General features: G+C 38.5%; 1 long non-coding RNA gene across 1 annotated transcript in view; it reads left to right on the top strand.

The window, feature by feature from the left end:
- LOC130145589 (uncharacterized) overlaps nt 1–23,176 on the top strand; it is an 81,820-nt gene that overhangs the window by 55,161 nt on the left and 3,483 nt on the right. The window contains exon 3 of the long non-coding RNA XR_008820614.1: nt 20,919–21,045. This is a non-coding gene — a long non-coding RNA (uncharacterized LOC130145589). The remainder of the gene's footprint in view (nt 1–20,918; nt 21,046–23,176) is intronic.

Below are 23,176 nucleotides of genomic sequence, written 5' to 3'. Positions count from 1 at the left end.
GGATGACTACAAGTTTGTGGAGAATAAATGCAATGGCATGATGAATAGCCAAAGAAACATGTGAAGTAATTTTCAAGCATGCCCATTTTCACCCCATTCTGTGCCATGCACTTTTACTCTCCAAAATGAATTTGCGCATTGTAAGTAGTGTTTACGCGTGAATTTGTGAAATACAGAGCTGATAGTTTTTACTCACGAAGGAGCAGTTCCTTTCCAAACTTTTATATTTACGGGGGAAGGACAAAAATTTAAGAAGATAGTGTTTACATAAGTATACACTCTTATCTCAGGATCACCATAGCCAGGGGTGCATGTGTGTAGCCAGTGTGCATGTTCGCTTCAGACTGTCCCAGCCCCCTCTGCTGAAGACCATGAGGTCAGAGAGATGGGGGGGGGGGCGGGGTGGGACACACACACAGGGGTCAAATCTGGCCTGGAATCTGGGTGGTCTCGGGCAGGTCTTTCACAGGCTCTTGGCCATCCATCTGCCGTGTGGGTTTGCACTGGTGCCCAGTGCTGACTACCACGACAGGAGCTTGCTGGAGAACAGCGCCAGGCTTTCGGTGATAGGTCCCCCCGGGACCCTGAGCCCAAAGGGCAGCTGGTGCCGTCCCCCAGCAGTTCTGCAGTTGTGGATATTACACTTTAATGGGAATTAATGCAGATGGAATGAGGCTCACATGCATACGTAGGGTACGTGTCCTTCAAGAAAATAAACAGGGAATTTTGCAGGTTGCATTCAACAGAAAGCTTTAATTCAGGACACGTTACCATCCAAATCCAATAAGGAAACATTGGTTTATACAATTTATCCTTTTAGTAGCGTTATTCTTATAGAGGAACCCAGGGGAAAGCTAAACTGAAAGCAATTCTAGGAGGTGTTTTCTATAAAGATGTTTACTACTAAACTAAACAAATCTGACGTACAATATAGCAGTTACTGTGTTAAAGTTGCTTAAGCTACGAACCACATTCTGTTTTACTTTATTGCTGGGCAGGATCCTTCTGTTGCCAAAATATTTAGTGGAATCGGTAATCCGTTAGGTTTCCATGCCATAAAATTTACCATGTTCCTACAGTAGGGGATAATACTGTTTATTTATATATACATTCGTTTAACCTTCCCTAATTTGTATGTAGTGCATCTGTTACTGCATCAGGGACATGGTTCTCTGTTGTTAATTTTCCTAAAATAAATGTTGAAGTACTGTCACAAGGAATGATATGGGTAGATTCCATTTTCTTCATGCGAGTGAAATGATCATTGCACCTTGGAAAATCTCCAATTCATATTCTTCCATGGAAACAAAATCTTACCAAGATTTAAAGAGTTCCACTAGGAATTTTGATATCAAAGAAAGTTCATTTCTCTCTTTTTTCAGGGGGTGGGGGATGTAGATACTTGTAACTGTATTATACTCTAATTGCAAACAAAACACAGGCAAAAGAGGTGATACTGAAGAGATAAAACCAAAACAAATTAATTGCAGTCTGAAGCCATGATCTTATATGCAAAAGTAGGAGCTTTTTCTTTTTTTTTTCTCATTTAAAATATGCAGAGCAACTGACCGGAGGCTAATAGTACTAATTATTAAACCCAAATTTCATTGTATTCTAATCATTGCAATCATTACACTCTTACAGGTGAAATCCTAGCCACTGGAATCAAGGGAAAAATCCAATACTAAATGCCTTGAAGGGAGCAAAATTATTCCCTGGGAATAATTCCCTAACAACATTTTCTTCTCTGATGCAGGATCTGGATCAAGTTATTACCTATAATGTGTAGATAATGCTATGAAAACCCGGAGATTTCAAACAGCACTAGGTGTTCTTAGTAATTAATAATGTGGCCTTGAGCACTTTTGCGTGAATGGTTGATATTTTCAGACAGGTATAGATCAGACAGAACTGGGGTCAGATTTGTAGGAGGCTGTGGAAAGATAGTCTCTACCACACAAAGTTTCATGCAGCAGCCTGTTTGTTAAGGTTGCACAAGGCTTATTTTCAAGGTCAGTTCTTGCACTATCATCTGCAATATATTCAGTGTTCCTTTGTTCCTTGTAGTCACTGAAAATCTCTGCCTGTTGCACCTGGAAAAAAGAAAACAACAAAAAAAATAACTTTTAAGAGTTGAAGTTTGAGTATGGCTTGGGAACCTCTGTTTGAAATATTTACATTTGATTAACTCAGCTCACAAATTACAGATCTTGTTCTATCTTTTGTCTGTAAGACTTTTCAGCTACATAACAGATTTCTAGTATTGTGGATAGGGAACTGAAGATAGATGACATATAGGAAAAAAAATTATATGTGCCAGAAGGCAACAGAAGATTTGACTTGGAGATGTTCTCAATCAGATCTGAAGAGCAAAGTAAATGTGGAGGATCAGCAGGATAAAGAAGTAATGAATACCAAATTACACATAGTTGTCATAAAGCAAGCTTAAGCTCTTCGAGTGGCTGAAATAGGATTGTGTGACTTAGTAAATGAAAATGCAGAATAATACCATTAATTTAAATACCATTTTGCACATTTCTGGCACACTCATTTCTTTACATTGCTTACAAGTTTGCACAAATTCAGCCGCCTTACAGATGGGCAGTAGGTAACAGTTTCATAGCATACTGCAAAACAGTGGGAAGGAGGGGGAATCTTGCCAAAGATATTGACATAAACCTCTAAAGAAAAATGCTGCAGAACAAGCAAGAAATGCAGTTTTAAATACATATGGATGCCTTCACACATGAGCAGGCTACATGTAATCTGTTTCATCTGTAGTAAGCTGGTAGGATGAAAAGCTCTGATTTTACTTATTCTAGGCATCTCAGACCTGACGCATACAACCCTAACATCTTCCTTTGTGATGAAGGAGAGGCTTTAGAGAAAACTACTTTTAGGGCAAAGAGATCTTTAAAGGTTATGAATATGTAGCCTGCAAGGCTTAAATTTATAGATGAAACTATTATAGCTGGATATGGAAGAATAACCTGCAGACAAAAATAGTGCTCACAGCTAGGCATTTCAAACATATCACATTGCCAGTCATTTTTTCAACATGTGGGACTATAGCCAAGTGTCAAGTTTAATTGCAGTTGCTGTATATTATCAGTATGGGTGCTAGATGGTGAATTTTTCACTCATGGTTGTGAGCAGTTAATAAACTGGCAAGTTGGATTTGCAGTGCATACTCATGTATTTGTTTTAAACTTTCAGGTCCTTAAAATTCTTCACTTTTTCAATTAGATATAATGATGATGGCTTTTGTTAACTTTTCTTTCCCTTTTACTATGTCTTTTTGTTTTATCAGAGAAGATCAAGGTAATAAAAGAAAGCAAAAGTGAAGAAACGTCCAATGACTTTTCATATTTTCAGTCATTCAGCTGGAATATAATAATCCAAGGTTGTTGTCCAAGCCTTTTAAAATAAGTACTTTCTACTGAATAAGGGATTTCAATTTGGTTTTTTTCCCAGGCCCTGTTCATTGGTCTTCAATGAGTCACTGTGAAGCTGGCTTCAGCACCACAGTGACTCTAGAAATGCCTGCAGTTCCTTTCCCCTAGCAGATCATCAGACTGAAAATTGCTGATCATATTTTTCTTCCATCTGATTTGGGTGGGATGATAGTACACGCGTTACAGAACCAAGAGGCTGCCTTAATACATAGCTTGGCATTTTGCCATGGAAATGGCCACAAACCAAATCTGCTGAACATTTGTACTGGCTTGTGGTGGCGGCAGTGGGTGATGGTATCATTTTGAGCAAACAAAGACTGAATATCTAATTAATTTTGTCTGGTTTGCTTGCTTCTCAGTTGAATCAACAATGACTCAGTAGCTTCAGTATAACAATGATTTTTGGGAGTTACTTCAGCCTGCATTTTGGCATACAAATCTGTATTCAGAGTTAAATAATGAAGCTTTATATGGATAGTCCTGAATTTTTTCAAGTCCGTGCCAAAGCCTACACCAACTTCCTGGTTTTAAAGAATTGCCACTAATTCTTCCAGAAGGCCTTTTTTAAGGTCAGTTGTCCTTTAAATATGGCATAGATACCTGAAACACTTTACTGGAAAATGTCACAACCATGTGTGGAAGAATTGATACACTTTGACAACATTATCAGAACAAATAAAGCCATAGGCACGTGTTTTCCTTGGCCTGACATAAAGCATCATAAGGGAAACATTAGATTCACATTAGAGAGTGGTAGGTGTAAGAACTTAATTTGATCACCACAGGCAAGAACCTCGGCACTTTTTGGAGGTGGCTAAGATGTACTGCTTATTGCTTGGGGATAGCCTGGGAACTTGGCAAAATTCTGTTATGCAGAGCAAAGGTAAGATACACCATTGATAAGCACGGTCAGCTTATGTGGTCATGTGTGTACATCAGCATGTTTGTTAACACCACTTTTGGAATAAGCCATTATAGAAAGCAAGACTTCAGATGTTTCATATGGATTGATGGGCATCTTAATAACTTCAAGCACTACTTCTACCTGTTTTCAAGTATTAGTTCATATAACATTAGAAATGAGTTATGAACAGGATCAATTGGCTTAGTTGCTTATATTTCCACTTTAAATATCACCTCTTTTAAAAGAGCCTGCTGTTACTATTTTATTTCACAGAATATTCAGACATTGACAATTACACTTTAGAGTCTAATTCTGCTGTAGCTATGTTACTCTAGGACCAGAAGTCAGATGCAATTCAAGGTCTTCCATACATATTGCTGGAAATCCATTTCCAGGATAGCAGAAAAAATGCATTTACTGTCTCTGTAAATGCTCGTTCAATACAAGATGACCGTCAGGTGACTTTTAACCATTTGAACTCTTTGTTCTCTTGCAGTGTTACTCACAGATCGGAAAGGTTCTTAGAAATACTGAATTTTCCCCCACTATTTAAAAATAAGAAATGTCAGAAACACTTGTTCTGATTCTTATTTTTGGAATACTTACTGGAAATCTTAGAGATGTATATTGCAAGTTCTCACACTTTAAGCTGAGAGACAAAAGTGTTAAGAAAAAATCTCTTCTCCAAAATGTCAATCATTGAAGTTGCAGACTTTTTTTAAAAAAACAAAGAGTTTGTGTGCTTAAGAACAACAACAAAGAATTATTTTATTTACCCAAGTTTTGTTTCCTGGTTTTCATACTGTCCTTTTTTCATGAGTGGCCTTGTCAGTGTAGTTTAGTAATGTAAACAAACTTTGAATTTAGTGGAAAAAAGTAGGAAAGTAGAGCTCATTCTTCCTAATAAAAAATAAAAAAATAAAAAAAAAAATCATCCTCTGATTTTTCACACAAGGCAAAGAAACAGGACGAAATGCTAGCCTGGTTCTGTGCTCTTTGCTGGTCCCCTTTACAGGCAGGTCTTTATCTATTAGACGGCATCCAGAATGACTTTGAATCCAATTTTAAAAGTTTTGCAGAAAACTTCACCGCCTGCCTTGCACACCCAGCCTTGGTTGTAGTTTGGTTCCTTAAAATGTGATGGATTAGGATTTGGCATTTGCTTTTTGCCTCCCAGGTAGTGGACAATGCATATTGGTTATGTACCATACTGCACTGGTGTCAAATACAAGGAAAAATCGTGATTTTTTCAAAACACATTGCCACTGCTGGGTCTTAATGCCTTTGAAGAAACCAGAGCTTTTATTTCTGTGGGGTATCTGCTGGACTGGACTCCTCCTGGTGGTTATTCATGTACTCTCCCAGAAACTGCACTTTAGAGCAAGTCTATAAATATGCTATTTAATGGATAAATGGGTAGAAGTTAATGCTGTAGGTGTTCCACAGACTACTATTACCCTACCTATTTTAAGGCTTTAAAGTTGGAACGAGAACAGTTAGAAAACAATTTTGTGTTAAAAGCAAGCCAGAGCATTTGTTATAAATGGTAATTCAGATCCTTTTCTTACGGATATAGACATGTAGTGCATAGTCTATTTGACCTGGTTTTGATAAAAAGGGAAATGATAAAGCTGGAAAGAATGGCTTCATAGTGTTCGTTGCCTCAGGATTGACTTACATTTAGGCAGCATGGCATGTATTTTATAAGATTAGCTTTTTTCTCTTCATATCAGAATTGGCTTTTTACCAAGTCACAATTACAGTTTCACCTCTGTAAATAAAACCATCCATAACAACACCTTCTGTCCTTTCCCTGGTTGTCCTGCAACCCCAGTTGTATTGGATACCAACCAGTTTTGCCCAATTACTCTGATCTTGCAGTAGTTTATTCAGATTGTGTGTCATGCTCGTTGTTTTCCTGTATTGTTCATGTTTCTACAGCTTATTCCTTGTGTTTTGCTTTTTAAAGAGCGTGATTCATCGGTAGCTGTCACACCAGTTTACTAAGAACAACATTTTATCTTTAGAGAAAAATAAGGCTTAAAAAAGTTGCATGATGTGGAGGTCAAAGGCAGCACGAGATTGCAGGTCTTTTTATTTGCATACACTGCCTGCTCAGTCATGCTATGTAAATATTACATGGTATCCTTACAATAACAGTGAAAATCTAGGGGAGAGAGGAAGGTTCAGGAAAGAAAATCATCTGAACGAGAACCACATGCCTCTGTGTGTGTGTGTGTGTGTGTATGTGTGTATTTGGTATGCTATAGAGTTCAGTTTTCAGGGACAGAGATGCACACTCCCTTAGCCTTTACTAGTTCACAAATGATTTGATGGAGGTACAGAATCAGGGCGGATTAGTTTGGGATGGACGTGGTGTCAGCATGCATAGAATTTTGATTAAAATTGTGGACTGATGACTCTAGTTGTGGCTACTTGTAACAGCCAGGAACAGAGTGGAGTGTTTCTCACAAGAGTGGTAGTGCACCTCAGGTAGAAGTGACCACAGCCTTTGCAGTATCACTGCATGGTGACGTGAGGAATGAGCAAGAGTCTTGTAGGAATTGTCTTCCCATCACCAGTCGCTATTCTCTTCTGCCTGATGTTGGAACTGGAGGTGGTTTTCCACACCCTAAAAATCAATTAAGTACTGGCTGACTCTTAATTCTTAATTATTTAGTTTTGTGTTATGCCAGAAGAAAGACAATCTGAGTCAGGATATGCTTATGGATGCTCTTCATATCTTTACAGGAAGAGGTAATGTGCTCTTGCTTAAATCAGCTATGGCTTGTCCTTATACATCATTTCAGCATCTACCAGCGTTTCCAAAATAAAGCCTTGAGGAAGCTGAAGTAATCTGTAGCTTGACTATGCAAAAGTACTTTGGAACTAAATTGGGCTTTATGTTTTTTGCTTGTAAATACTGGAATGGTTTCTTTTGTGTGCTGAATTTATTTACACCTCCAACCTAAAGTACAGGTTTTCCCTTTTGAGAGAACCACTAACTGAAAATTGTGAGGTAGCTGGAAATGGGATTTATGGTCCACATTCACTCTGTTGGATAATCAATAATTTTTTTTTCAGACTGTTCAGCTTATGCAAGCTCCATGTAACGTGTCGTTCTATTCCCTGGCAGACAGACATAGAGAAATACTATAATTTTAAGAGACTGTTTGAGGTATCCTACATTTTTATAGAGAAGCTTTTGTTTGTTTATATTATGTATTGAATGAATAATATTCACTGTAATACACTGCGTACAGCTTGAATTCTGCATGCTCTACTCCGTCAAAATTTCCCATAGAGGACATTTTTGACTCATCAAAACTTGCATGTGTTAATCCTATGGATCTTAACAAATACAAATATATTGCAACTGAGAACATCCAGAACATCTTAAAATTGTTAGTCAACACTTGGCAAATACAGAAAAAAGTCTCTGTTCCACTCAGAGCCTTATTATTATATTGCAGAATTCTGAGACACTAATAAGGACATATTGAGCTTTTGCAAGCCTATTTCTAGTAGGCAATTTATTATTCAATAAATTCTCCACCCATGATCAGATAGGTAATGGAAAGTGCTCCAGACTGAAGTAACAGCATGTTCTTTCTCTATTAGCACAGTGTTTGCATTAAAAAGATCAATCAGAATATTTATTAGCACAATATGTACAGAAGAATATTCCAGTTGACTCTGGATTGTTAGAAAATTTATATATTTTACATCAGGCTTCAAAATAGTCCCCTGGGCTTTCACCGCGGGCTAGTTTTTCTCCTAGTTTTATCTTCAGGTCAAGAATTGTTTGGGTTTTCTGTGTCTATTGTTAATGTATATTGAACTACTTCTGCAACAATAAAAATCTGAAGTTCGTCCATTATGTATTCCTTCTAGACATACACTGTTTTATATGGTATGTCTCTATAGCTTCTTTAAGCTTCTGCTCTGCCAGCTACCTTAGCTATGGGGACAGCTCTCAGATGGTGTTTCAGCAAGTGTGTTGTCAAGACAGAGCTGGAGTTGGGGCTGCTCTATAGAGATGTGACTTCCTTGTGGAGACAAATGCACAGGGTATCACAATGTTGTTGAAATCAGGGAATTGTACCCAAGGAATTAGTATTGCATTTCTATAGATGGGTGAGTAGATAGATTGTTTTGATTTTTTTTTTTCCCGACTAAGCTTGAGCTCAGCATTTCATTAACAGAATTACTACATGGTTCCAATTAATTAAATGTGAAATCTTCTATTTCATTAGTCCTTGCTTGCATTGGCAACCTTAACCCACATAAAATGGAGAGCACAAATCAAAAGACCTATTTATTGTCCAGTTCTTTTGTTAGACATGGTTCCTTTTTGCTGGAATATGCTTACTGAATGGGGTCTCATCTTGCAACAGGCATCCCAGAAACAGACAAACCAGACTCTAAAATTGCATTCAACTCTTAATAGATACTTTATATCTTAGCCTACAAGTAAGATTGCTTCTGTACGAGAAGTGTTGGAATTGCACTTGCTACTGAATTACTGTGCATGTTCATTATGTCTTGTGAAGAAAAATATATATGCCTAAACAGTCTTTTGAAAGTTGCCCTGAGTCAGCACACAGTATTGCCAAATTGTTGTCAATCCAGATAAATGGTGATCTTTTAGACAAGGTCCTAGATATTTCCTAAGGAATATTGTCTCCAGAGTGTGCAGGATCCAGAATATGGACTGGCTTGGACAGTCCAATGTCTACAGCATTTCTTTAGGGATGAATTTTGGAGAAAACTAACCTTGCTACTTCTGAGACATAATTGCAGACTGTAAGTGCCGACTGAGACTGTAATTCCACTGCTATGGAAGAATGGTGGCTTCTGATGACAGATACGGACAAGGAAGTCCTCTCATACCAGTATGTGAAAGTTCTGCAGACACAGGAGAGGTGTGCTCCCAGGATGCCAAACACAAAGAGCAATTCATGTTATTTACTTACCCACTCTTGATAATTTTAGATGCTTAATATAACAGGTATGTAACATTTTGAGCTCTCCTCTATTTTAAACATCCATTCTTAAAAGGCTTCTTCATTATACATGAATTCTTAGGAATCAAACAGGGTAGAAAAGAAGTGCAATATTGACAATTTAGTCCATGGCTTCATCATGAATAAACAAAAATGACTTAAGTGTTTGGGACCTGCTGTATTGCCGTATCTACAGGAAGTATGGGAGCTAGTTTTATAAGGCTTCTCAAGACACCTGAGCACACATCATCTTGAAAGTTTAGAGACATAATAGATCTTGTGTAGGATATCATTTGGTTCCCATATATCCTATCTGGCACTTGCTTTTAGGACGTCATTTATTTGTAAGGCAGCACTGAGGGACATAAGGGTTCAAGTACACCTTGGAAAGACGAGTTATTCATGTATGGATAATAACAGTGTTTTATTTCGCCAGGGTGCACCAAGTATCCCCCTGTCTATCATTTCATTTGCCAGAATTTTCAACATGCTGTTAATGCCAGTGCTGGTAATGATGTGTCCAGATTACCTTGGATATAGGGATGAAGGGGAAGAAAAAAAAAAAAAAAAAGCAAAGATGAAAGCATGTGAGAGGAAGTAAATCCTTATTCTCATTGTGTTGTAACTCACTGAGTCACTGGGCTTGAAATCAGATCCCTGGATTTGTACTTCCCTCTCATGTCTTGCTCAGCTGAGATGTGAAATCTTTCCCCCATCTTGAGTTAATTAAAGAGCTTCCATTAATGCAAATTTATTTTAAATTAAGCTTCCACACTGCATGTGCAGGGAAGAAAAAGTTGGCAGATTTGAGTGGCATAAAACTGTGCATGCATCTATGTGCATCTTTAGAGTCCTAAATCACCTTTGGAGTCCTGCTTTTATGTACACATGAAAATCATCGTCACCAAGATATAGTTCTTTCATGGAGTGCTCATTGCAGTGAGGTCCTGGCCTGCACATCTGTAAAAGCTGCTTCTTTTTGGACATGACAAGTAATGCCAACTGCAGGAGATGTAACAATTTGCGTTAGTTTGCTACTACTTGAATTGTCCCTTGTGCAACAATTTCCAAAACCACTTTGGTGCTCTCTAAGACTGGTGATTTTCCTGCCAGCCATTTCTCACTCCTGATTTACTCCTTTCATAGTCTGTATTAGATCACCAGGACAGGAGTTTCCTGCTGCCCCACTGTGTATTCCTACGAGGATATTGATTCACTCCAGCTCCATGAGTAAGTGCAGTGACCTTACCAGGTACCCAGTATCTTCGGTCAGTCAGGGTCTCAGTTTACAAGATACATCAAGCCATCTACCAAGATGAGGTTACCTCTTACATTATCAGGATAAGGTGAGATCTGTAACACTGGTAAGAGGACTCTCAGCCCTCTGGAAGCCATACCCTTTTTCATTCTCAGACTTAATTGGAGGGAAAGTGTTGGTTGTATCATCTTTAATGGTTACATTGCTTTTTCTTCTGTCCTCCACTGTGTTTCTTTCTAGGGTACCTCTCCTGAATATATTGTGAGCATTATTTATGTTCACTAGGGGATATAAATTGCAAGCAGACAGCTAACTGTGATGACCCAGATTGTTTTTCTGTGCAATTAAGCTTCCCATTCAGGATTATCTGAATGTAAACATGATGTGTCCTCTGATCAGAGTAATGAAGACTTTGAAACTCCGTTCATCTATCAGGTGTTAATGGAAACCCTGCACCAGAGCTAGGCACCATGGACTTCTAGTTCTTAGAAACTACTAGAGATTTTTCACCTTTTACATTTTAAGGTACTCTCTCTCAGAAAGATTATACTGCATCAAAAGACTTGCAATTAAGACATTGTTGGAGTAGAGTAATGCTGCACAAAATCTTTGATTTTAAAAATCAAATTAGAAAAGGAATTCATATTTTTTCTCTAAACAAAAGTGAAAAGCAACAATTCATAGATAGACTGGCAGATATCAAACTGCTGGTCACGTTGGCAAAATGCTGAGGAGCACATGCCTTTCTTATTTAACATAGATCGTGGGCTTGTAAAAATGTTTTGGTGAAGGTGAAGGGTCTGATAGCTGAAAACGTTAACCTTTCCACTGCTGTGCCTGGGCTGGACATACACCATCCATGCTTCCTGTTAACACTGCCTGCTGTGGCATGCACCTCCTCATCACTAGATGAGGATTAGGTTTTCATTTCTTCAGTACAACCCTGGATCAATGTCACAGCTGCCCTCAACCCTTGAAAATGTATTGTGTACCTAAGGAAAAATAATATTTTTGAGATGAAACATGAGCAAGCAAGCTTTGTTCTCCCCTCAGATGAGGGGAGTAAGTTTCAGTGGGTGTACAGGGGCTGTAATGGAAGCAGAGTGAGGTGCTTTGCTTACATGAAAGTGTTCTTCACACAGTCACATGGTCAGAAAGATGAACTTGCTTTGGACTTCAGAAGCACGAAATGCAAGGTGCTGAGCTTTTCTGAAAAATGGACCTGTGGGATGTGACACAGTTCTTCCTGTTCCTAACACAGAGATACCCAGGCCACAGAAGAGGGATTCTGCCTAGTACTAATTAGTTCCCTTGCTAGCCTTCTTGCTAGGACCTGTGAGCATCCTGTGAGCATCCCGTGTACTACAGGTCTGAATTTTCTGTTGTGCTCAGAGACGGCAGCCTGATTCCCCTTTGCTTTGGTGTTCCCTGATTGTCTGATATCTGGCCAAAGTGTTTATATCTGTGCTAGCAAATGGCTGTAAAAAGAATAATTAGAAAGAATTTATCATTGGTTTGCATACATAAATGGTACATTGTTTAGTAAACTATGCTGAAAGGCAAAAGACACAATTGAAACAGATTCAGTTCTTGCTGGATTTCTCCTGGTCACAGGGATAGAGCAGTCTGTTGCTGTGGTTGCCCTTGATGTCCAGCAGGGTTGAAAAGAGGATGTTGCACCAAACACTGATACAAAACCCAAGTAGTGAGTTTTATTCACTGGGGCTTATTTCATGATCATACCATTCATAAGCAATAAAAATAAGAAAAGTAAATGAATGGATTACAGCAAACGAGTGGAATATAATGCTTGAAAAATTGTATTATTTAGAAGAAAGTAGAAGATGAACTATGGATCTGTTTTCCTTTTTGAATCAAACATCAAAATATTCTCTGAGCCACTAAATTAGGCAAGCAGATTTCTGTTTTGTTTCTTGAGTTTTCATGAGTGGCACAGCTACATGGGCATTGAACCACCTTGGAGACAGACAGAAAAAAAAAGTACTGAATGACAAATGCCCTTATTCCTGCTGACTTGCAGAAAAATCAGCCAAAAAGAAACTAATTGTTAGAATGTCATGAAGAAAGGTTGCAGCGCTATTTAACCAGTAGGACGTGGTATCCCAAAGAGGGTAAAAGTTTTCACAAAACGTATGAGCTTTTTGTTACTGTCCTTTGACTCATTTTTTTCTTTTCAATATATTCAGTTGTTCCGTGAATTCTCAGTGCAGTGCAGTACCCAACAGTACCTTTCAATTAAAACAAATGGCCATACTACCATAGATTGCTCTGCAGCATAACTTAAAGATGCTGACTATTTTTGCAACACGGCATTTGTTTCATGTTGTAAAAAAAAGCGAATGTCTTTCTAATGTGATGTCCTCACATGGGCCACTGAGACTAATCAAATCATATTAAAAAAACAAATTTCTTCTTTTTCTTTTTTACCCTGTACAGCAGTTAACCAACACACATTTCTCATACATTGCATTGAAAAAAGTATCTTGGAAAAATCACTGTGACATTTTTAGGAATATCTTTCATTTTCCTTGGTGGGCTGGTCTTTCATTCTGTCTAGCAGTAAAATAAAACATTTATATTCACACAGCCTGCCTTGTGTTTATAGTATTTGGGGGGGTGGGGGGTGTTTTGTTTCACTAAATGTGAATAGGCTTTAGTGTGACATAGGTAAGAAACAAATCAGGCCAAATACCTCTTTAAAATTAAAGGAAAAGGTTGGATGACTGATGAGAAGAGGATGCTAAGAGCTTAAGACTAGTTGGTGTTGGTGTTGTCAGCGGGTCAGTGTGTTTGGCAGAGACTGGGAGAAATTTCAGACAGTGTGAATTTGATGTGTCCTGTCAGCTTAGTTCACCTTGTACTTCTTTTTTTGCTTTCTGAGGAGTCATTTCACGCTGATCTGTGCCAGCAGCAAACTATATCATGTTCAGGCAAACACACTCCTCAAGAAGTTGGTAGAGAGCAAAGTGCAACCTATTTGTGAGTACTTGCTCAAACCTTTGCCAACAGATGGTGGCTTCCTCAGTGTGGGGGGCTTTTCGTCTCTTTGGAGGGTACCATCACAAACAGCTAGATATAATTTGTCCAGCTGTAGGTTTTAATGCATAAAATGACAAATTATAAGGTCACAACTAGATCAAGTTTTGCTGAATATTGCTCCAGTAGTGTAAAATGTTACTAGTGTCCTGTGGTCTGAGCCCTCCATCCTCCAGTGGACAAGGGCCCTGGCACAGAAATAACAGAAGCGAGCATGTATCAGCCTCTCAGCAACTGCAAATCACAGTCCAACGTATCTGCTTCAACTGCCGTTGCATTAATACGCCAGGGTGTGAGCTGCAGCTTCTAAAGAGCAGGCAGCTTTGCTACAGGAAGATTAATGCCCAGGAGAAGTGGGGAAAGAGAGGGTTCAACCCGTTGATGGTTGCATCTTAAATCTCTGTTGTTCATCTCTTCCTGAGACATTGGTAAAAGGCCAAGAGTAGAATAAGCATGGTGCTGAAATTTAGTTGCACAACTGATGTCCTTTTGTGTTTTCTGGGTTTTTTTTCTTCCGCCCCCTCATTTATAGGTTTTTGTTGTTTCTGTGCAGGAAAGGCTGATTAACAGTTTTTGGGCTATTGTGACTTCTGCTTGTTTGGTGAATGAATTTAATCCCATAAGAATCTTTTGTTTAGTCTTCATAAATAGCTTGAGGAGTACCGTCTTCTTTAAGGCTGCAGAATACGCTTACCAGGAATAACAGAAAAGGCTGTAACATCTATGCAGAAGGATAATCCCCAGAAATCTGAAAAATGTTTAATAAAGCAACTTTAACAGACCTTTTACAATAGAAAATTTGTGTGTCCGTCGTGCTTTAAGATGGGAATTTAAAGGATAAAGATGAATAAGGTGACAATTGACATTTCTGTTCTCCCACTATCTGTCAGTCCAAGCATTATATCCAGCATATATGTACTACTGAGCAGTTTATATTTTTATACAGTGTCAGATGTTAATGATACAATATGGCTTTACTGAAATATTTCCTTAAATTTCCATCTTACCTGTATGGCAGTACTCAATAAATGTGTGAAGATTTGAAGATCAGTTTTGGAAGTCTTACATTAGCCTTCAGATTTACCAAATAATAGCCTGCTTGAGCAAAATGATAATGCAATGATGCTTTCAGTGACAAATTCACCAAAGACAGGGTATTTTTTTTTTTTTCATTTTGCAAATACCACATGTTGATCTTTGCTCATGGATATTGTCATAATGACAAAGTTTGTGAAAATGGTGCTTCTGAAACACTGCCAAGCTTTGTGACTGCAAAGCTTCAGGGCCGTATTTTCTGCTTTGTGTGAACTCAGAAACCTCAATGGAAAAATCAGTGGATCCCTCACATGTAATCATGGAAAGATTCCGCCATAGGAGTATGTTCAGATGGGATTTTTCAAGGAGCCTAAAGGAATTAAGTGCCTTGTTTATATATCTGTGTAAAATTGCATTGTCAATCAGTACTTTCATCCCACAGCTGTTAGAAAAGATAGCAAAGCTCCCCTTTGATGCATAGATGCCCTGTAACTTAAATCACAGTTTGGGGGAACACATGTCAGTCAAGCATGGCTGATCAAATTACTGAGCACACTAGCTCCATATGCATATGGCCTTTTTTAAAGTTGTTATTAGGCAAGCAAAAATTAAAGCCTCTCCTTTTTTATCTCATTTGCAGCATGAAAGTGAAAGGTGAAGGCTCTAAGAGAGAGCTTCACTTGGAGCTCAGCAGCCCTTGGATTTGGCACAGGATGCTTTTTCACTCTGCTAATATTTTTTAATAGAATACAAGTCAGTAATACCTTGCGTATGCTGGATTAGTAAAGCAGGCCTGCACAGCCTTGCCAAAACAATCTCTTCTATGCGATTCTCTTGTTTCACTCGCTTCTCTGTTTGCTCTGATGTTGCCAAGACAGAAATGCTGACAATGATGGGGAATAGGAAAGGGGAGGTGGAAAAGGAGACAGGAGGTTACAAAAACCCCAAAAACATTGATCCTGAGAAGCTGATACAGTACAGAGAGATATTTAGTCAGATTATTTAAGCCACCTTGTAAAGCTCCACTTAAAATGCCCTGTTCCTCTTTACATTAATCTGCTTTGATGTTTTGCTGATGTTCTGTCTCTTTGCTGTCCTGTTCCTCTGTTCTTCTCCTCCCCCTAATCATTTCATTACTGACTGGTTGTCTGAAGATCTTGCAAGATAGTAGGTGTGGGTAAGACTAGCACTGACAAGCGTGTTAGCTGGCCTTTTCATTTTTGCTTCTGAGTGCATGTAGATTAGCTGTCACTCTTTCTGGTATTTATACCTCTGGCACTGATGAAGATACTAGGTTTACTGCTTGAAAGCCTTTCCATTTAGGGAAGACTTTTTTTTTAACACTGTAACAATGCTGGTTTTCTACTAATAAAATAAGAAGCCAACAAGAGCCTCAGTAATTACAGTACAAGCAATAATCCAAAGATAATTTATATTACTGTGTCCTCCCACTTTTATGCTGCTAGATAGCCGAATTATTTGACTCTTGTGGTAATCCATATGAGCCAGAAGGCATTTTCCACTAAGCTCTACAGTGCGTATTTTTTTTGCATTTGGACAGCTCCGGGAAGGAGGCAGGATTCTGGGGCCCCTACAAACTATCTGAATTGCCTTTATTTACACAGGCAAGCTTCTCATGTGAAATGGGTCTTGTTGCACAGCTACAGCACAATATATGAGTTACACAGCCCAGCCCATTCTGTAAATGCTCAGGACTATCTGAATGCATTATGTCAATTTTGGGTTTATCTCACCCAACTTTTAGTGTCTAGTCTAAGCTGTTTAAATTCTCTCCAAATTAATATTTTTTGCTTTCTGTGCATTGCAGCCACACAGTGCAGTATGACACAATATGTGTATGTTTACAAGTAGGTGGTTATCTCGGCTTGTATCTATATATAGGCATTCGCAGATTATTGGTGAATTTCAGAATAAAGTTTTCTGTATTTTAATATTTGATCATGTTTAATGTGCAGCTAACAAGGTTTATTTTTGAAGGGACTTTTATAGTTTGGGATTTTTCCATGCATCAGCAAAATGAAACAGGTTAAATCTCTCCACTGAAATGAGATAGGAGGATATATCAAATTGTTTAATCAATTGTCTAGTTTTAAGTGCAGAAGCAGTCTTGTGTTTTGCTTATGTCATTAAAAAAAAAAAAAAGGAGTACTGAAGGACTTACCTGGCTTACAGCAGTAAGTGTACATATTTTTATTTCACAGAATCACTGAATCATTGAGGTTGGAAGAAACATCTTTGGATCATCCAGTTCAGCCATCCTGCTCAAGCAGGCTCAGCTAGAGCAGGTTGCCCCAGACCCTGTCTGGTTGGGTTTTGAATACCTCCACAGTCTGAGACCCCAAAACCTCTCTAGGCAATTAGTTCCAGTGTTTTTAGCAATTGTCATTGCTATCAATTGTTAAATAATGTAGTACAACATGTGTTAATAGTGAAACTAAACTCTAACATTTTTTTTCTAAGTGTAAGAAATAATATCTTCAAATGCATGCAAGATCGCTTGATGGAAACTAGACATAAAAAACCTGCATATCTGAATGTCATCTTGCTCTCAGAAAAGGCATTAGAAAGTATGTATAGAAGTGCAGATCATGGTTTTCTTTTGCATTGTCTACATTTCCTGTAGGTTTGGGGCTGGGGCTTTGCTCCTGGCTGGTAGACATGTTTTTTTTATGTGTGTGAAGGCTTGTCTTTCCCCCTAGTATTTCAGTTGGGTTTTCACATATTGTAGTTCTTTCACTATGTGAATAAACAATTTACACGGATGTCCTTATTGATGTGTGCATTTGATGGTAAGCAGTTTTATGCATCCTTCAACTCCTATAGACATTTGGATGTTTGGGAGCATTGTATGGATTTGTAACATCCCCTAGAAGGTGTAGGCCCATGAACTGTTTCCACAAATATTTTTCTATGAGAGATATATAGGCTATATTATTCTTGTGACAATTGAGAACATTTAATTTAAAATAATTTAATTGATAATTTTAGGTTATTCTTTGTCTCTGTATGTGAAAATGACAAGGTGGAAACTGGTAACAAAAATATACATGGAATTTTGCAGGATACCAAGTGTCTTTTGTGAGACATGAAAAATAAGCACATGCATACTGAAGAGAAACATGCTAAAACCAAAGAATGAAGTATTCATTTGGGCAGTAAACATTATAAGTACATATGGTAAAATCTTTTGTAAAATAAGAAAATTAATAACAGCATTATGCCTATAAAACTGGATTGCAACAGTCAGCTGGGTTATGCAACAAGAAGAAAGAATGAACAGAAAATGTGAAGAGTTGCTAAGATAAACGAAACCAGAAGTGTCTTAGAAACCAGGGAACGTTCTTTCTTTCAAGAGTGCACAAAGGTGACCAAGCATTTGTTTCAAAAGCAGGCACTTCATCTTGTTCAGACTAGTTCCTTCAGGATTACACAGGTGATCCAAGAAGATGTGGGCAGCTAGAGGGTAACCTTGGAGGGAATTCATGGCCCTGCGCCAGCCATTAGGCAGGCAATCTCAAGTCCAAGGGCACTAGTGCACCTATACACTAGTCCGTGGATGTACAAACTGACTTTTTCAGTGGAAGCAGGAATAAACAGCCCCTGCATGCAGCTAAACAGTACTTCTGAAGGCTTGATCTGAGGCTTTGAAATGTTAGACAGAAACTACCGAGACTGTGGCTTGTGCTTGGTAGCAGAAATGGCAACTGCAGGGTGTAGAAGAAGCCAGTCTGGGGATCTGTGAGCGTGACCCTGAAAAAAAAGGAAGAGGGAGGACTTCTTGGGCACAGGGTTTGTTGTAACAGAACACTTGATCAGAAGAAAAACTGCTTGGTTTTCTTCTTTTCTCTCTGCTGCATTCAGGGAAACAGAATTTGTTGCCTTTTTTTTTTTTTTTTTTTTTTGTCCCTTTGTGTATGTATGTGTAAGCAGCATTACACTTAACCAAAATCCTTATAATCTGTTTCTTACTTTAGAAGAAACATTATAAGGGCCTCGGTTTTGGGTAATGTTCAAGCCAGGAAACCAACAATGCAATGACAATAATTCTGCCACCACTGCACATCTGTGAAAATCTCTGCTATGGTCGATCTGAATAGCCTACATTGAATGACATGAGACTTCTATTGCAGAAAATGAAACCGGTCCTTTCTTCTAGGAGCCAGTCTCTGAGGAACAGTAAGGTCTATACAATAGCTAATACCCAGGGGCTGCATTTGGAAAACTTTATTCCATTTGAAAAGCATTATTTTACAAATAATCTCACTGAATTTAGAGAAATATGCTGCCCAGTGAGTGTATATCAGCTAGCCTTTGGTCCAAAGTAGAAAACTTTTAAGGAGCCAATGTTTGTTTGTAACTCTAAGTGCCTTAAAGATATTCTTTAATCTTGCTGAATAATTGTAGATCTGTGCTGTGTATTGTGCTCAACTTTGAAAGGAATACACAGATAACAGAGTGCATCAGAGGAAAATACTCGGAGGTATGTGCTTGTTAAATAGCAGCTTGTGGCCCTGCAGATTGGTGTTGCTCAGGAAGGTATGCTTTTTCCACCCTGTGGACCTCGGCATGAAATGATGTGATAAAGTAACTGGCAAACTGGCAAAAGATGGCAAAAGACTGCTTTAAATCCTGCCAGGGTAACCATTGGTGACTGGCCTATTTGGGTGTTGTGACTGCTTGGGAAAACGGAAGCATTTTTTTTTGTTTGTTTGTTTGGAAACAGGAGCTAAAACAGAGAAATACCCACCAATAGATGTGCTGATCCAATAGGGCTGGACTGAGGACAGTCTGAAAAGACAGCATATATTTGTATTGAGTAGAACTGGTGCCTTGAAGGGCAGGTAGAGAAAATGAATAGCTCAAGGACAGTGCTTGTAAGCTGGGAGAACTTTTGTCATGTTCCTCTGGGGTAGCTGAGGACTCAAATTCAGTAGTTTTGTTCCTGCCAGACCATTGTAACTGGGAGCCAAATCAATGCTTCTTTGTTTAAGAACAGTTCTGGGAATGCTTGATCAATATTCACTTCCCCTTTTGCCTCTTTACACGGCTAAGTGATTTGTACCTTTGTTGTGGTGTATAGCATTTGTTACTTACAGATCTCATTGTGCAGTGTTTATCACCTGAGAAGTCCAGGACTTAGAAGAACACTTTATTTGATCTACAAGGGACTGTCAACCAAAGGATGTATTTTTCTTCAGAGTAATATCTAAGGTCTCATTTTATAAAACAACCATGTTGAATTACACAGAAAAAAGGTGGCTGATTTACCATTAAGAATTTAATCACAGTTGAAATATTTTTTTTCCCGGAATGCAAATGAGATGGAAAGGACCAATCCCTCTCTTATGGGTGACAGTACAACAAACCCATCACCTGTATTCATGTCTATTGTCAGGTCTTTTAGGTAGCCTTCAGCCCTCAACAATGATATGCCACTGCCTGTAATCGCTTTGGGAGAAAGCAATAGGAACATATAAATAATTGTTCAAAATCACAGGGAATTGTGACAGCTGCTCTCTAGCTACCCAAGTGCCAAGTGTCACAAAACAAAGAGGATTCACTCCAGCTTTCTCCATTCAAAAGTATGGAGCAATTTCAGCTTTCCAAAGCCCGCAGGGTTTAGCAAGGAAAAGGTCTTGCAAGTCAAGTATGTGTCAGCTAACAAATCCCTGCACAATCGACAGAGCCAAGAACTTTTCCTATTGTCTTACCTTTGATGCTTTGCACACTGTGATAACACCTCTCCCCCTTTCTCCTAGAAGTATCCGATATGTTACTGAGACTTTAGCCTCATAAAGGGATAATAGTACTCTTGAGGTAGTTACCAGTCATGGGGCTACATGTATTGCCTGAGTAGACCTTGCGTCACATGCCCAGTGAAAGGGTGGCCAGTCTGTTCTCCCTCCAAAATTTCTTGGTTAGGGAACAGCCAGTAATTCAGTCATGCTCTCATTCAACGAGTGAATTCAGTGAGAATACTCAGTTCCTGTTAGTAACAGCCATTCTTTTTTCCGCCACATGTCAAAGAAAAGGTAATCTCGAGCTCCCGCACCTTGTTGGATGTCCCTGAAAAAAAGACTCTCGAAAGTCAAAAGTCGTCTCTGTATATTTCCATCTGGAATGTATATTGTTTATGTGTTTGTCTTTGTATAATTTGTTCCACTTAATATACATTCTTCCAGCACATAATGCACCATCTAATTAACTCCAGAGAGCAGAGCAGTCATTTTCCCATCAAAATTCGCTCATGAACTTTTGGAGCTGTTTCTTCATAGTAGCTGAGGTCCCCTGCCAGCAATTCCAAACAAGGTAAGCCTAAGCAGAAGTCTTGATCGAGTTCATCTTCTTAAAGTAAGCTTTGCTGCAACGGGATGCTTTGGTTCAGAGAATCTGACTGTCACACTACCTGTGCTTCTCAAATAAATGCTGGGGGGGGGGGGGGGGGGGGCGGCAGGGGGGGAGTATCATGCAGTGAAAAGGGCATCATGCAGTGAAAACTGCTTTTGAAATGTCACAATTCCCAAGATTTTGAGGCATGGAGTTACTCATTCAGAACAGTCATTCTGTCCACCTAGATAGTAATTTAGGAATGTGAAACGATCCCACTCTAAATGTAAGCCAGTGGCAAGGATTTGGATTCAGGTATTCTTATAATAAGCTTAATCTGGAACACAGAGGCCACAAGAAATTCTTGTGGCAGGAGCAATTCTGTGTTGAAATCCTTCCCAGCAGACTTCTTTGCCTGTGTGACTTGCCTGTTGATGCTCTCAATATGTTTGCTTGATACATGGCATTTCTTATAAATTGTTATTTTTTAAGATTGTATTTCTGTCTAAAGTTAGTATCACTTCTGGAAGAGAGTGGTTTAGTTATGCACCAGAAGATAATCACTGAAAATCTTTGAAAGGCAGGTTCTTTGCTAAAATGGAATAATGCAATGCTTTTCCATAACTCTTCACATGCCACTTAAAACCTGCCTTTTGAAGTAGCCCAGCTGCGGTCTGTTCTCTAGCCAGTGTGACTACAGGCATTTCCTCTTACAGTTTTCAGAAAGTGTTGTCATAGGCAATTTTATTTTATACAAAATAAGGCCAGACATTATTCTTATTGTTGTGAATCAAAAATATTTCCCATAGCAAATTACTGACAAATTCCAGAGAATTATTTTCTTTCTCCCAAGAGTAATTATTTCATTCAAATAAGTAGTGAGTATTCTGAAATTTCAGGGGGTTTTTTGCATTATCATTGGTGGTTTTCAAAGACAGATGAATTAGGCCTCTGTCTCTGATTTTCACTGACTTGATGTTTCCAGTGAATAGGCTCCAGAGTCTCCTCTAAGTCTTTGAAAATCTTCCACATGATTCTTTTCATTCTTTGTGCATCCATTTCCCTGCACTGCTACTTTTCAAACCTCTATAGAAACACTCATGTGAACCTGGAGGAAATATGTGCTCTATAGTCAACTCCTAATTGCCCTACTGGGCCCATCTCATTAAATGTAATGTCTCATTATCCATCTATATCTTAGCCTTCAAACATAAAATGTGACCTTGGGCTGTGAACCTGCTACTAACTCTACAAGATCAGATTTCACTACAGCTTGCACAAGAGATCTTCAAGGGGAAACTAAGGTATCTGAAAAAGGCTTAAAATGATTGAGTGGGTGACCTCAGTGAGCCACAGGATCAAAGCACCTGACATGTACTATCTCACCATTTTGTGAAACAAATAGCTGCATTTTATACCTGTTCCAACCATTAAAAACTTGATGACATTTTTCCCAAGAATGAATGAACAAAGAACCTAAGCTTTATCCTTACACATCAAAGCACTCAGACTCACGTGCAATTAACCTGCTTGTCATTCTTCCCCTTCAGTATAAGGAAGGCAAGTGACTGAGTCTCGTAATTGCTATGATCTTGGTAATCATAAATCAGTGAAAATTAAGAAGCATCTTTTGGTGGAACAAAGTTCCTCCACAGGATAAACAGTAACCCCAAAAGCCTTTGTGGACAGCAGCAGAAACCATTTCTCATTGTGTATGGTCATATAAAATGCTCACTACATGTAGTTGTACACGTAAAATACTTTTCATTAAATGGTGTTCTAATAAGTCTGTATTTGGCTTCTACAGATTTAAAATATGTAAAAGTATGACTTAGGAAAAAGTCTGACTGTTTTTATCAAATACCTACTAATAAATAGTAAATCCCTCCTCCAAGGGACATATTAAAGACAATACTGTCCCTTTACACAAGTGCCAAGACTAATAGAGCTAGAAAAATGCCACCATTGTGACTAAGATTTCTATTCAAGAAAATAATTCTAAACACCTGAGATACTACGATATGAAAAATCATACGTTGGTAATCTAGGCTAATGACACAAGTATTAAGAACAGTATATATTTCTATATATAAATGCATACACACAGACACAC

This window comes from Falco biarmicus, chromosome 3 (assembly GCF_023638135.1).
Source record: "Falco biarmicus isolate bFalBia1 chromosome 3, bFalBia1.pri, whole genome shotgun sequence".
Taxonomy (NCBI): Eukaryota; Metazoa; Chordata; class Aves; order Falconiformes; family Falconidae; genus Falco; species Falco biarmicus.
This window is presented reverse-complemented; position numbering and strand designations above follow the sequence as displayed.